The 16,612-nt window shown below is 40.4% G+C and overlaps 1 protein-coding gene and 1 long non-coding RNA gene across 4 annotated transcripts in view; one reads left to right on the plus strand and one right to left on the minus strand.

The window, feature by feature from the left end:
* LOC105690113 (dual specificity tyrosine-phosphorylation-regulated kinase mbk-2) overlaps positions 1–16,612 on the minus strand; it is a 91,731-nt gene that overhangs the window by 15,468 nt on the left and 59,651 nt on the right. The window lies entirely within an intron of this gene.
* Positions 9,638–16,416, plus strand: LOC125500388. Of its 2 annotated transcripts, none has more exons than XR_007277762.1 (3): positions 9,638–11,116; positions 11,241–11,370; positions 14,666–16,416. It is a non-coding gene; the product is annotated as an uncharacterized LOC125500388 (long non-coding RNA). The 2 variants fall into 2 exon arrangements; XR_007277763.1 differs by having other exon boundaries at positions 9,638–11,038.

The following is a 16,612-nucleotide window of genomic DNA, read 5'->3' on the forward strand; positions in this document are numbered from 1 at the left end:
TTTTTTTTACAAATCAGAGCCCGTTAATCATATCATCGCCATATGTCCGAGGGTAAGAAAAAAAGGACATTGCAGACAAACGAGAAAAAGAAAAAGAAAAAGAAAAAGAAAAAATCGATGACGATTCGCAGTCGACTTCACAACCCGGCCTTGGGGAATGGTGCAGTAAAATGATATGTATATATATATATATACGAACAGAGAGAAACAATTTCAAGTAAAAATAAAATTCTAAACAAAAATCGCGCAATGTCGCCTGCAGCGATATAATAACAGTAACGATAATTATAATATTGTAAAATAACAATGATGAGGATAATGCATGAGCTACTTTCAATTAAAGTTACATTCGTTAGTCATAGTGTGAATTGAACACTTGGGTAGCGATGTTAATTGTTTTCTGTTTTCTTAATTAGTTCATTTTTATTTTGTTTGTTTGTTTGTCTCTTTTCAATTTCTTTTCTTGTTGCCTCGTGACAGTTTCGGATACGGCGCGACGATCGGTTAACTGCAATCTTACAGCTCTTTCGCGTATTACGGTATCACAGTCGAGTTCGTATACTTTTCCATCTACATTTATATAATAGGTATATAGTTATGGTCGTTATATACACGGTGTGCGGAGTGTTTCACGGTTCAGAAGCCCCTCGTAATAATCAGACCGGAACTCTAAAGGAGCCTTTGTATTTCATACACCGTGTACCTACACTCGTATGTGCCTACATGTAAAGTACGTACGCACCCACGCGCATTTCTATTCACATGTACATTCGCAGTTTCTGTACACCGACCAGATATCATATGGTACGCTACAATTTCACCCAGAGTTTGTCACACCCACATACGAGCGTCTCTCAGCTGTGGTGTTCGTTGTAACACAAAACTCCAAATCGTTTACTTTATGTGCGTATACTGAAATAGCCGATAGGGTATTTATTAGGAGTAACTTTTCGACCATTATCTAATCGATGACTAAATTGGGAAAAAAGCGACGGAAAATAAATTAAAAAAAAAGAAGGAAATAAAAAGCAACACTCCCGTGGGTTTTGAAGCGATACGATTCACTTCGCTCAAGGCTGCAGTGGTGTCCATGCTTGAAAGATGTATACCGATATATACCGATGTATATGCGGATATTTAATGAAACGCCAACTTCGCGATATCGTCGAGATTCTTGTTCACTTTTTGCAAAGTCTATGATATCCGCAAAATTTCTTTGAAAGTTGCAGATTCGATGCGATCTCCTTTCTTTTGTTTTTTTTTCCCCTCGATGTTCTTACGAATTATAAATTAATGCAACGAGAGGAAAAGGTTCACCGTGCCGAACGCGCCACGCGTTTCGTCCTACACGCGATAACGGAGAAACCTGTGCAGCGGCTAATAACTCTCGATTCCGTACGGATTTTTTCGTCCTCTCTTTTTTCTATCCTTTTATTTCTAGTTTCGTTTGGTACGCGTGCAACGAATTCCGAGTGCACCTGGCCTGCGGATCGGTACCGCGCGGCAGGTGATCGGGCAGAGATCCTTTCTTCGAATTTTCCGTACCTGTACCTAAACTGTGTGGGTACATCGTACGGATCCTCCGTCTTCGTAATAATCATCATCGTCAAAATTGTCGGCGTCGATACCCATCCGCATCCCGAATCAAAAGAGAGAGGGAAAGAAAGAAAGGAAGGAAGAAAGGAAGGAAGAAAGAAAGAAAGAAAGAAAGAAAAATGAAATGGAGTTATCGGTACCGCTGCAGATGTTGCAGGTTTTCGTTGTAGTAGGTACCCCTGACACCTGCGGTTCGAGATTTAACGTAAGATCCCCAGGATTGAACGCACGCGCAGGTATTCGTGTACGTGTATTTCAGATTCAGGATATTCACAATGCGCGCTGCCGATGTTCAAGGTGCAAAGAGAAAGGATGATGGGAGCAGCTGCAACGGAATATTCAGGATCGAACCCGACTCACAACGTACGTTTAAGTAAAGAGTTTTCTGTTCCGAAAAGGCAAGACTACTGCGATGGCAGGTAGGAAGATAGGTAGGTAGGTAGGTAGGTAGGTAGGTAGGTAGAAGGATATCACGGCACGTTTTCTGGCTTCGTCGTTACGGCGGCAGGAGAGCAGCAAAACAACGCCGTGTGTTCCATAGCATAGATACAAAAGATATAAGGTTAAGGTAGTATACTGCAACCTGTATTAAATATCACTCCTGAAATGATCGGTTCGCTAAGAATAAAGGAGTTGAATTCTCCCGTGAGCTGCACGGGATGAAATAACCCGCCACCTAACCTTACGATTATTATTCCAAGAAACATCATAAGGTGTAAGTGTTATGGAGCAACTGTATGTATTATACCTATATACCTAAAGACTCGACGTTCTCTTCGTCCTTCGATCTCATATCTCATCTCATCTCGTCTCGTATATGATCCCCGCGATTGTTCGCCATTCGTTCATTTTTTTTTTTTTTTTTTTTTGTCACAATATTTCGTTACTGCAGATTTTTACCGTCACCGTTAATCCGCAATGACATCGAGCTATCGCTATCCTAAGTTCTTAATCGCCGTTACAACGATCGGCTATACACCTTTCAGCGTTTGAAAGTCGAATAGAAACTTATCAACGTGCATCATCACGATCATCGTCGCGATGATCATAATAAGCGATACTACCGCTTACTTTCGTCTGACTATATAAATGTTCTTTTTATTATTATCACTATTTTTGTAATCACTGTCTTTTTTTCTTTCGCTTCGTTTCGATTTTGCCGATCTATCCCGTCTCTTTCTCTCGCAAGTTTGACCCAATTATAGCCCCCCCGACATAATTCGACGTGATTGAGTTTCACCTTTTGTTTTTATCATTTATTTTCTTCTTTCTTAGCCGTCGGCTCGACGTATCGTAGTCAGCGATATTAGCGCGTCTCAACGATATGCGATGCAGATATATAACAACGAATTGTAGATGAATTGGCACCGATTGAAATCCAAGGCGAGCACACGAAGCGTCAATTGAATGTCCAAGAAAATTCTATACAACAGCTGCCGCTGATGTCTCTGCAGTTCAAGTAGTGCAGAAGCTTTTCATAGTCGTATTAAAAGCCAAGCGCATATCACGAGCAATCGGAGCTTTAAACTCTTCATCCGAAAGTGTCTCGATAATAAACGACGCGCGGTCCGCACGCGAGTCACCATATACACATGTGTGCGGTAGATATTTGTACCAAGGATATTTACCAGCGAGTTATGTGCATCGTGCGTGTGTTACATGGAGCATACGTACGTACGAGTGTGTACATTACATACTTTTGAACGTTAACGAAGTGCAGCTGCTGGTCTTGTGGTCGTCGATCTCAACCAGTGCAGCAAAACCGACAGCGATAACGGTTACGGAATTACATTATACGTTTGCATCCCCAACTTTTAAAACTACTTGAAAAAATTCGAAATGGAAAAACTGAACCAAAAAGGAGGGGGAAAAAAAAAAAAAAAAGAATCGTTATGCACGAATGAATGAGAATCCGAAGACTGTGAAGAGGGAAAAACAAGGACGAAAAGAAAAAATGAAAATATTCTAGATGGAAGGAAAGAACTTCAAAGCACAATTTTTCGCTCGAGGATAAAGATAAAAAGCTAACTTTGATCCATCCAGATTTTCATTACCAGCCCTTAACGCGGGGAGTATATGGGAGGTATGACGATCACTCAGCGGTAGATAGAAGCTGCTACTTGTTCGTTACAAAGAGTTCTTAGGAAATGTCGAACCTCGTGAAAAAGGTAGGAAAAGCCGTTAGTTTGCCCATCGCCGGGGCAGTCACCATCAAAAAATCGCAACAAGTTTCATCTCATTGTAATTTGTCTGATAATTCTAGATCGTCAGGCGTAGTGCGTTTTCAAATTTTCGAACCCCGTGGCACGTAAATGTGTTTATAAACGAAACGAGTATATTCGCAACTGAACTTTTACAGCCTTGGGGTGAAGAAGCCGGTCCCTGACATGCGGGAGCTGAAAACCTGCAGCGGTAGCGCAAGTAGAGTAAGGGAATAAAAGAGAAAAGAGAGAAGAGAATAGAGGAGAGAGTCCGTGCAGAATTACCCGAGGGTATATAAAACGAGAGAGATCGTCGGTACGTATATACCTGTCGTTTTATGTGTGGTACTGTACCGGGAGATGAGGGCGTGGATTTATAAAGTTTCAATGGAAAAAAACCGAAACTGGTATCGAATTAAAACGATACACCCGGGGCGATATTTTGCAGCTTTTGACCTTATTCCCAACGATCTATATTATCCTCGCGGAAGGATTATTCTCCATAACCGATGAGAGTACAGAAGTTAATTTATCGTAATTTCGATTCTTCTTTTTTTTTTTCTGTCCGGCCGACACTTCGCCATGAGATTACTTTTCAACAAAACGTGGCGAAGGTTGATAATTTTTTCTTGGTGATAATACACCGTGACAAAAAATTTGAAAGAATCTTCCGCAAACTGTAGATGAAAATTTAAATTTGATTTCGAGTCAACGTAACGTTAGAACGTGATTGCGACATGCATGTATGTACGTAACAAAAAATTCATCTCACCGAAATTGGGTTTCTCTGCGAAAAAAAAAAAAAAGGAAAATGAGAAAGAAAAAACTATGGATATAGCGTACAGAAGCTACAGAAGCGTGAACGAGGTGTAGCATATATTATAAAAATTTGAACGACCGTTGAATATGCGAGTTTATTTTAAATTTCGAATTACCTACTCGATCCTGCCGCCGACATTCAAAAAACCCGTTCCCGTCCTGCCGACCACACATTACAATTCTGTTAAAACTGAAAGTGCTGAAAAAAGGATCTATAGATAGGAAAAAAAAAAATGAAAAAGGAAAAAAGCCGGAATACCCGGCGATTCGCATTATTACGACAAATATAGCTAGCTGCGGGTAATATAATCGGTACACGAGATCTGGAAAAAAAGAATAAAGTAGGAACGACGAACTCATTGGTTCAATGACTTCTACACCTGAAACACGCTCGTGCATGGAACGAAAAAAAAAAAAAAAATACCACATAAAATAAAGAACTCAAATAAATAAAATTTATCTTCCGGAGTAGAATCTAACCGGCGAAGGTGGAAAAAGATAACGAAATTTCGGAGTCGGGAGTCCAAATTTCCCGACCTCAAATATTTCCTGTGTTGTTTCAGCTTAGGTGATAAAAAGGCACTCGAATTGACGAATGGGAAAAAAAATAAACAACAGTGAAAATTCAAAATTCTTCCATAAATTCTTTACGTGACTGGTTGGAATGCACGTTGTTTGATTTATTTTTTTTTTCATCCATCGTTAGCGAAAAAGAATAGAGTATATTTTCCGAAGGAACACAATGTCGAGGAATATCGGAGAGTTTAACTACGGAGGCGTTTGTCGATTATAAAATTTTAACCGTCGTTAGATTGAATTTTAGGTTGGCGTAGTGTGCGGCGATTATCGAGTGTCGTCGACAACGAACGGTCGCAAACTTGCATGAATAAATGACATAAAGGTAAACGATAATATTCGATGAACGAAGGACGAACATTATCGCCAAGTTTGAACACTTATCGAGACGGCGAAGGTATAACGAGGATGCGAAAATGGTATTTCCGAAAATGAATCTTCGAACGTGGGGCCACAGAATGTCCCCTCGTAAGCGCGATGGACTCCAAACACTTCGGTGTCCAACCTAGTTCTCCCGACCTACGTCTGTCTCTGTGTAATTGAAAGATAAAAAAAGAAAAAAAAAGGAAAAGAAAATAGTAACACCCTGTATGGACCGTGCATCATAGAGCGTTACTGCCTCGTTATCCCACGTAAGACACGTGCCCACTGACGACGACGACGATGCCGCCGATGATCGTCGTGCACGGCGTCTACGCTGTACTATTTTATACACACGTGAGTCTAAAACATCGGACGCGAAGAGGGACAATAATCTCCCTTTTTCCCTCCTTCTTTATTTCCCTCTTTTTTTAACGGCGAGCGTCGTCGACGGTTTCGTGTGTGTAAACGGTACGAGATAATGAAGCGAAGACAAAGCAATGGACAAAGGGACTCTGCGACCCCGTATCAGCTCTCTCTTCCTCTCCGTCTTTTTCCTCTCTTTCCATGCTTTGCGGTCATAGACAGCCACGATTTCTTTATTCATTTCACCAATACCACGTTTACGCTAAACATACAGTAGCCAATGTCGATGTGGGTTGTTTCATTAGACTTTACACCGTACAGCTGTACTCTGTGAAACAGATAATTCCGTACGTGGTATATACATACGTGTGTACTTACTTGCGCGTTACAGAAGTAAACCGAGAATTTCGTTTCGTATCTTTTTTTCGACATCGTCGAAGGGCAATCGATGGATCGCGGGAGGGTGGGGGGTTGGGGTGAGTATCGGAATCGAAGGGCGGGTGGGTAAATCGGTTTAGTAAAATTATACTCACAGCGTAGAGGGACTTCAGTTTCACGTGGTTAAGGGCAGGCACGTCCACCATTGAACATTTCAACAAAATAGTCGTCGTTTGACTCGGCATTTTAGACAATACCGCGATCGGGAATATTATCCAATTATATTCGACGGAGCAGCCAACGGGGTGTCGGTGCCCAGCGATATTACTCGTTTCTTTTTACCGTCGAAACACTCTTCGAACAATTCCCTAAGAGACTTTTGTGAAAAACAAAAATTCCCTTCCGTTCAACAGTTCCCGATTGTAATTGAAAACGTTGCGGTAACTTTCGCCGATTTCGTTGGCACTCATATGTCGATACTAAAATTTTTTACCCTTTGCTCACTTGAACTTTTGGAAACTTTGGTCGATTGCCCGGGCAATTCGAGAGCCGCGTATTCCTTCGAACAACCGAAGGAAATAGAACGAATTCGTCCCGACGACGTTGACGATGAGAGCGAGACGAAGAAATTTAACGAGGATTTAACGACGACTAGAAAACACACAATGCACCACTTGATCGCGATCGGAGCGTTCTCCAGTCCTCGGCGCCCGAACGCCAGACCATAACACACTGACTACACCGCTGCCGGACTGACTGACTGACTGAGACGTTTTCGTATCCACTCACAGTGTTAGTCGAGCACGAGTCTGAACTCTATCAGTGGTGGGGACAAGACCCGTTGTAAGTACCGAGAGTAGAAGAGTCTCCCGGACGACGACGACGACGCCCGCTGCTATCACTTCAACCGACATTCACGTTCCACCGCTTGCGGGTTTACTCGAATCGGTATTCACGCATGACCCGCGGTACCCTGCGCCCCAGACTTTTACGACACGCGTGCCGCGATGATGATCGAACGCCTGTGCCGAGAATCGGAGAACCGATTCCCAGATTCCACTCAAAGATTCGTCAGATTTTCCAGGAAACATTCGGAGATCCGGATGTGTCATTCGTGTTTTGACGAAGAAGTGGGTATTTAATTTGTTACTGTAACATTTGAAAGGGACTTTGGATCGTGATTGCTTCGACGCGTAATATTGTAGGCAATGTAACCCAACGATTCCATTTTTTGAATAATTCGAACCATTTCGCTTCCATGATTCTCGATCGCCGATGGGCCGAGTGTACCGATTTTGGATTCATACCGAACTCTATCGTTTATTTTATGAGACATAAAAATGTCTTTCGATTCTGATTTACCCTCCGACAGAATTCGGGATGAGAGAAAAATAAGCAGTTCGAAGATTCCTTCGAATCGCGTGACGATTCCGAAGTGTTTCGATCCGCGAAAAAGGAGGAAATTTCGAGTAGTTATCCATCAAGTGGAATTTCAGGACATTTGCATTCGGTGAAATAAATTAAGCATTCGCATATTATAATTGACTTCATCAAGACTTCCGGCACGGTGTTTTGCAGCAAAGAATTTAATGAGACAGAGCCCAAAGATTGAAATGCAGAAAACATTGATCTCGTTCAAGGTGCGACCACGTTCCGACAGGCTATACATTTGTACGGTTTTTTCCTTTTTTTTCTTCTTCTCTTCCGTTTTCGCGTTTAACTGAGGTGTAATTTGAAGAGAAAAAAAACTTACAGTCTCCATATGCGCAACGTCCGCCACGTCGCAACATGCAATGTCGAGTTTTGTTACTCATCGATTTCGGTATCCTGGTCATGATGAAAAACAAGCTACTAAAAAGTTTAGCAAATTCATGAATTTTAAAACATTCTAAATAGTTTCTCTCTCTCTCTCTCTCTCTCTCTCTCTCTTCAAAAATTTAACTTCGCACGGGCATTTTTGTCGGAAAAAAATGTCCTCGATTCAGGTTCTTCCAACGTGTAAGTCATTTTTTTTTCTTTTTGTTGTCATTTTCATCGGCAGTCCACCGAAAATCTGTACGAGTAACAGAATCTGAAATTGGAATAAACTTTGGGAAGCGGTGGCATACGCGTACGCGTATGTTGGACTTGAATGCATCCGCACCATAGTATATCGGTACACGGTGTTCGTGACGGTGCAGGAGAGTCCATACCGGTGCGTATCCGCGTGGTGGTCGTCGTGACAGTCGCTATTGTTTGCCTTATTTCCATGTGCAGTACGTAGCCGCGCGCGAGTACTTTGACCGTAAAGTGGACAAAGGGAAACGGTGTGCGAATACTGTTACGCGTCCGTTCGTGGTATACATTATATACCTACTTTATATACTCGCTTTCCTGATCATGAAAACTGACAACGCGACGAGCTCCGCGTCGCGTCAGGCGAGCGCTACCGTATAATCAGATGGTTCATCTGCAGGGTTCGTATCAACCTTCGTGATATATATTTTACCGCAAGGTTCGGAATTTTTATATTTCTACGATTCTTCGACCGTCAGAAGGTTCGATATTTTTTTTGACAAATTATTGCCAACGACGAACGCGACTGCGTTAATTTTTCAATGAAATATAGATACGAACTTCATACGCGAGATGTAACTTCTGACAAATTGAAGATCGGTTAGGTTAGACGGCGATGATCCGTCTGTCTGGGTTTTGTCTTATTTTTTTCTTGTTGCCTTTGCCGCTGCTATACCTCTTCTGGAAAGACCGCGAGTTAACAAAGAAGAATTAAGTTGCGTTCACGTGCGAATTGCCGCTTGGGATAGCTGTACCTGGATACGTGTGACCCAAATCCGATCCAGACGGAGTGAAGAAACGAAGTCTTTCGCGAATCGTTTTTCGATTATCTCTCTTTTCCTTCTCTTTTTATATCGCGTCTATCGGCCCTTTTTTCCTTTTTTTTTCCATTTCGTTTTCTATTTTTGTCTATTATTTGACGCGTCGTTCAGTTTTTCTATTTCTTATTTTATTCGTTTTTGCTTCTGAATATATTCCGGGCGTCGATCGTGTGTCATTATTTTCCACACTGTACGACGACGACGACAATTACATGCCCACGAATGCGTACGGACGCACCTTCTTTCGAACGTATGGATTTCTCGTTAATTATAATCCCGCGAAGCGCTAGGAGTCGATTCATCGGATTTTAGAATATAATCATAATGACGATAATAACGACAGTGTCACTCGAAATATCAACGATAAGAATTATCGAACTATGCGAGACCGATCGAATGAGATGTGGTTTATTTTCAGAATTCCAATATCCGAGAATCCGGAGTTCGTAGAGTTTTGAGAATAAAAAAATTTAAAAAAAAAAAATGACGCCATCGGTTGACTTTACCATACCTCGGATTCTAACTGAGAAATGCAGAATATTCAGTCGCACGTTGCGTGCCCTATGAGCCTGCGAAGGCTGACGGCGTCGGACAGACGCCGGTTTACGTTGTTAGGAATTTAAAGAATTCAAAAATCGGTTTAACTTGCTGCAGCGGCGAGGTTGTCCTACCGGAAGCCGGTTTTATAACCTAAAGCCGTAAGCGCAAGATTCAGACTTCTGCATACCTGGAAAATTGAGTCATAATAGCGGCGATTTTAGTCACCGACTTTTACATTTCGGAATTCAAAAGCCAAGTGCCAATGGGTCCTTACAATAATCTTATCTTTCAAAAATATGACGACAACTTTCCCAAATGCCAATGGGTACCCTGTGTATACGTTTATAATATCCACCGCGACTTCCTATACAAGAAATAGTTGACATTCCATCGCTTTATTTTGGGCTTCAATTTTTTTTCCCCCCTCTGAAGAAACGAACTCTCTTGTTATCATCGGCATCGATGTGCCCTGCCGAACGTTTGACTTTGATGGGAAAAAAAAGAAAACAAAAAAAACAACAATATCGTAATACACTTTTTATCTCCTCCTCCTCCTCCTCCTCCTCCTCCTCGGGCGAGTCTTTAAATATCTCTGGTTTACGTTTACTTCGGTCGAAATTTCGAACACAATGCCGTCTCGATTTCACCAGGGTCAATGGATGGTAACTAGTGTGAGTTTACTATAGGATAGTTAAAATACCCGCGTAAATGCCAGAAGCGGGTGGTCACCGCGGTCTCTGCTCGAACAATGGACGGACAACTCACGCCGAATATTTTAGCAAATACCTACAACTGCGCTAAATAGTTTACCTCGTTACACGCGAAGAATTTGAAATCGGAAAATTATAAAAGAAAACAAATGAAACAAAACTCTCAAAAAGGATGACATTCTCGGGTGTTTTTATTAAACTTGCATCATGCGCTGCGCTCTTTGATTTTGTTCTTATTCACTCTTGTGTATGACTGATGCAAAATTATGACTAAAACATTTCTAGATGAGAACGTTCACACGAAACGGATCAATGTCATCACGATTAGCTAGATGTAAGCCAGGTAAAATTCAACTGACTCACCAGATCAACTGAACACGCGCGTCTACCGCGAGTACGCATATCGAATTATACTATACCTACATATAAGCACGTTTGTATCTTTCCTCAAATTCTATCAAGATCAGTTGCAGTTTCATATCGCGTTTTTGATCGTCGAGTTTTATTGCTGATTCCGATAGCGACCCAGATAACGTAAAATCAGACGAACTGGACGGAGGTTCGGCTACAATCTACGCGTGCAACAACTCGGAAAAAAATGTGTCAATGCGATCGGGTATTTCGTATTTTCAAAAAAATTTTCTTCTTTCTCTTTTTTCTTCCCATTTCTTTCGCATGTTCGATTTTATAACCGGTAATTTAGTTTACGAGGAATTGCATAGTGAAAAAATAAAAAAGACAAACGAGCTGTCGCGCCACGATAATATAGACGCGAGTGAAAACAGTGGCGGCGATCTAACCGCGGTTATCATTTTCAGATATCTGCGGCAACTGGCGCCAAGTTGGGACGGATTCCGCAAAAATCCAGACTAAACGCGGAGATTGGAATTAATAATCGAACCGAAGAAAAGAGGATCACAGAGGATGAAAAAAAATTCGAATGAAACGGTGAGCGGAGGTGGAACACGGATGAATAAATAAATGGATAAAAGTTTTAGGTTCAAGAATTGTTTCTCGACTATCGCACGAATATACTCACCGTACCTATGGATTGTCGTAGTTTTTGGAGTTCTGAGTGACGCAAGTGCAAAACTTTGCTTGGAAAAATTTCTGAGAAAAGTTATCAACGAAAAGGTATCGCGCGGCACAATAAGGTGTGCATATCGCGTCGAGAGTTTCTAGTGTTTTAAAAGCACGGAAAGCGGTGAAAAAATGTCGAGAATCGCGATTTTTCAAACATCCGTAAAACTCGAACTGCAGCAGCACCGTGCGAGAAAAATAGAAATATATTTTCGCAGAATATTACACGTGCACCGCACGTTACACGTGGTATATTTTTTGATTTTTTTTTTTCTTCTTCGTGTTTCAAACTCTGCAGTTTCATTTTACAAAATCGTCATTGAAAGATAGACGAAATAACCCAACGAACACCTACTCCTTCGACCGTTTGAAATTGTCTATTTGTTTGAATTTTATTTGATCTTATTTTTTATTCTGAGAGCCACGCAAAATTTCCGACTGCCACACGTAACACGAGAAGTTTATCATCGATCTGAAATTTGATCGCTGCATTATTCAGGTCGTCCCTGATTCGCGTCTCGAAATATTCTAGAACCTATTTAAAATTCTGTCTATACATATTTTTGCATATATGGGCGAAGAAATCAATAATAATTCCCGATATCAAATGCAGTATCAAATCGTTGATCATTTTTTTTTCATTCTTTTTGCAAATTTCGATGAGAAATTAAATACCGAGATTAAAATTTTTTTTTTTTTCTTTCTCTCGTTCACTTCGTAGAGCCGTTTTAGTTCTGATGCAGAGTATCAGGATATTGATAAAAAATAATTCACGCTTTGAATTTCGTTCGGTACGCAGTACATCGATACCCAACGCGTAAGTAACACTCTGCAGAGATATATTATACATTACATGCTAAATACGTACACGTATAAAATACGTGATGGATATATCCTCATCTATGTGTGCGAAAAGATTAGTTTATCGGCAAGCAAAGCTTGACAAACAAGGATAACCTATACGTAGCCCGCCGGTACTGCTGCACGTGGTTTTATACACAATATCAAAATATTATATATAGAGTACCTGATGCGAAGATATTAGAAAAAAAAAAAGACTTCGTTTACATACGGCACATACACGATACGTCCATATAACATGCCTAATATTAAACGAGTAGTAAAATTTGGGGGCAGAAAGTTTTTATTATTAAACTTTTACGATGCGAGATATTATCGATATGAAAGGGAAATTTCCTCTCGCGAATCCAAATTACCGGCTGACGTAGGTATCGGTATGAATTTCAGTTGGATGTGACCGTTTTAATCGGGATTCCACGCACAATATTGTTTCGAGCGTTCTTTATTGTTATTGTTACAAACAGGGTGATGGGAAAATATCTTGCCAACATGTAAAAATGTTTAAAAAATTCCAATCAAAATTTTGGGGCATAAATTTGTTTGAAAAAATGCAACATTGGTAGTGAATAATCCTTCAATTTTTGTTGAAAAGAAAAATTGCGAAAAAAACAAGATTTAGGTTTCGTGACCTTTTCGAAACATGTAATATGTTGCGGTAGGTACGGGCGCTACTTTTGAATCACGCTGTATCATATATACGCCAAGCTTTAAAGATATTCGCATTTTGATGTAGATAATTAAAATATTTGTGCATAAAATATAGCAGAAAAAAAGTGAAAATAGAATTAAGTAGGTGTACGGTAGCAGTGTTCGCGTTCGCTCGGATATCGTACGGAATCTGGTTTATAAAAGCGATAATTAAATTCAGCGTCGAGACAACGACGTCATATCATTGCGCATCTAGGCGCCGCGATGAGCTGTACTACACCGCTATATACATATATTATAATACACGTATTCGATTTTTGAGAATTCTCCAAGCTACGTGCAATGAGTCAGCTGCGATAGGTCATCGATTAATAAATACGTGGTACATGTGATGTTATGTATATTTATTATATAGCAGGAATTCCATCGCATGCATATTATCGTTGCGTAACGGTTTCGCGAAATCTGATCGATTAACGTGTACCGGCTTTCTTTCGATTTTCGGAAGAAGAAATTGAATAAAAAAAAAATCAAAAATACCGTTCGACAGTTTTCTCATAAATATTTTATTACTTTTTCTTTTTTCTTTCCGAATCAAAATTTGTATAAAATTATACATATCAATGAATCGTAAAATCAAAAGGATCGAAGTTCAAAAAAATGTCAGGTGTAATTGTCGTGAAATGTACCATAGATGAATCTGTGATTTTTTTTCCTCTCTCTAGCTGGACTAGCGCGTAACGATTACTACCGCACGATTACGTACCTACGGGCATTATAGTTTCGAGTGACTTACCGATGAGAATAACTTTTACGAACAAACTGCACACGGCAGCATGAATGAACGAATGACGAATGACGAATCGAATCGAATCGAATGAATGAATGAACCAAGAGAAACAACGAACGAATAAATATCAATGAATGAAACTGCCCACGCTCTCAGAGGTTGACGAAGCGAAGGTGCGCTGATCTGCAAACTACGCGACACGTAATTTCAAACTATACGTATGTACTACGTTCTATTACACCTTCGTACCGGAGCGTAGTAGATACACACACAATCGTGTACTTTAGATTCGACGCGAATACGTCATCGATTATATACGTATTATCCTTTGTACGGTATTTCGCAATGTATGCAAATTCGTGACGTTCCATTATCGCACGCACGTGCAGACGCAATATTCGAGATTACGGAAGAAAAATGTGGACAGATTTCGGGGGGCGGTAAAAAGAAGAAAATTATCAGAAAATTATCAGATATGGGTCATTCTCAGGTACATACACGCGCACTCGACGCGATCCCGATTCCGATTGTGCGAGATATATATTATCCACACCTGTGCGAGCATAGGTACATGATGTAAATCATGTACAATTTACCATGCACGTGAAACGTTTTATTTCAAGTAGAAGAGTGAAGTTGGATTCCTCGAGAATATCTCGTGTGTATACGTATACGTGATACGTAGGTACGCCCAACCTATTTATACAGGTATGCTGAGTACGGAGGTGCATAACGTATGAGAAAAGTGTGAAGAATAAAAGGGATCCGCTCAACGCACTTTTAAACGTAGAACTAGAATTTCAAGATTTCAAGAAACTTGAGATCGCAATGGTACTCTTTTTATTTTTCTTTCTTTTTTTCTAGCCGTATCCGCAGTCGAAACCCGGAAAAATTTCAAAATTTTCCAGACAATTGAAAAAAAATGGACACGCGGCCACACATGCCACTAGATGGTCGAAAATTTTCATAGGCGAAAAAAAGAAAAAAAAAAAACCTGTCGAACCAGAAGAAAGCGCGTACTAGCCGCAGCGCAAAGATGACAGGTGTGGTTCGACAAAGTGATCAAATAGATAGTTGGCTACCATGCAATGAACATATATATTTTTACAAACACATGTGACACACATATGTATATTCTAATTGCAGTCACATCACTGCCATAATGTATACGAAGAAGAAGACGTTTTTAATGACATAAGTCTTTATTCAACGTCGTCTCGTTTATCGAAGCATTATTATACACCGTAAAGTATGCGTGTGTGTACATGAGACTTTAAGTGAGAGCTAATGAAATAACAATAAATAACGTGGTGGCGATAACGGTTAGGTGTGGTATACGGTGTGTTGTAAAACAAGCTACCGCATATAATCTAGCTTTGTTAGACATTGAGAAAAATTACGTCAATACGAGATTCGTAATTTTACGATGCGCTCGGAATACGCGAGGCATTTCGCTTGCCAAATTGCGATCGCATTAATTAGTTGAGCGAATTCTTATAATCACTGCCGCAGTTTCCGTAAACGACGCGTCCTGCACGTACGATAGCGTAACGACGACGGGTGACGTCATCGCGACGCCGGGGATCCTGGGATCTTCCGCGGTTTTTTTAGAAATTTTCCCACTCCACTTTCAAGGGGGATATTGAAAACGGCGGAAATTACGTCTAACGATGCCCCCAAAGCAGGGGGAATTTCCCGAACGACGATCTCGCGACCGCGATGCATCGTCGGATCGTTGTAATTTGAAATTGATTTCGTTATTTCAAATTTATTTTTGATCAAAGACGGAGGTTCAATGCACCCCAAGTGCACTGTGCCGCGATTTGACCTCACGCGGTTCGTGGAACTTCACTCTGGATGCGGGCCATAAATCAAAGTATCTTCCTATACTGCGCGGCTCTAATTTATTCAACGATGTTCATCGATCAATTAAACAACAATTATACACAGATATTCGATATAACATCACATGTGCACGCAATTGTTTGGACATCTCGCCTTATCTTCGGCTCTTTTCCTCTTAGTTGTACATTATGCGGTTCTTCCCGCTCGTCCCCACCTACCGATTCAACGCCTGTGTGTATTCACACGTAATTATCTCTGTGTACCGTGATTAATTTCCTGATATGTATTATATAATTTATACAAACAAATCACAAGTGAATTACACACCGAGGACAATCAAAGTTCATAAAATGAAGAATACGTATAATGAATAATAATTATTCTCCCTATCGCTCGTATATTTGTATAAACAAATTTATTGTTATAATCTGTGTTAACTACCATCCGTAGGTATCGAACAAACGTTTATTTGGATAAATAAAATGTAATGCAGATACGTATGAACTTTGAGAAATTTCATTGATTTTTATGCAATAAGAAGTTTGATCCAATTCGTCGATAAAGAAGTTGATGCAGATGTAGATCGTGCGGGATGTACGCGGTCGGTAAGGTAGGAGAGGGAGAAAAATATTGGGGGAAAAAAAAAAAAAAGAAGATAATGCCAACGAACACCCACCGGACATCACTCTTATATAATTTTAGAGTAGCTTCGTTACGAGGACGTATACATAACATATTTTTAAATGAGCACAGTGCAATGATGTTGGACAGAAGCTTTAATTTAGTATTACTCGAGTTGAATAGATTCGGTTACGTACGGCGGCAATGGCTGGCATATAGTGGTAACGAAGACACGCGTACGTATGGGATTTATTTATAGAAGTTGAGACACTCGAGAGCCAAAGAAAAAGAGGATGAAAATGAAGATGAAGATGAAGAAGAAGAAGCAGCGGCGGCAATAACATC

Source organism: Athalia rosae, chromosome 3, assembly GCF_917208135.1.
Source record: "Athalia rosae chromosome 3, iyAthRosa1.1, whole genome shotgun sequence".
In the NCBI taxonomy this organism is placed as follows: domain Eukaryota; kingdom Metazoa; phylum Arthropoda; class Insecta; order Hymenoptera; family Athaliidae; genus Athalia; species Athalia rosae.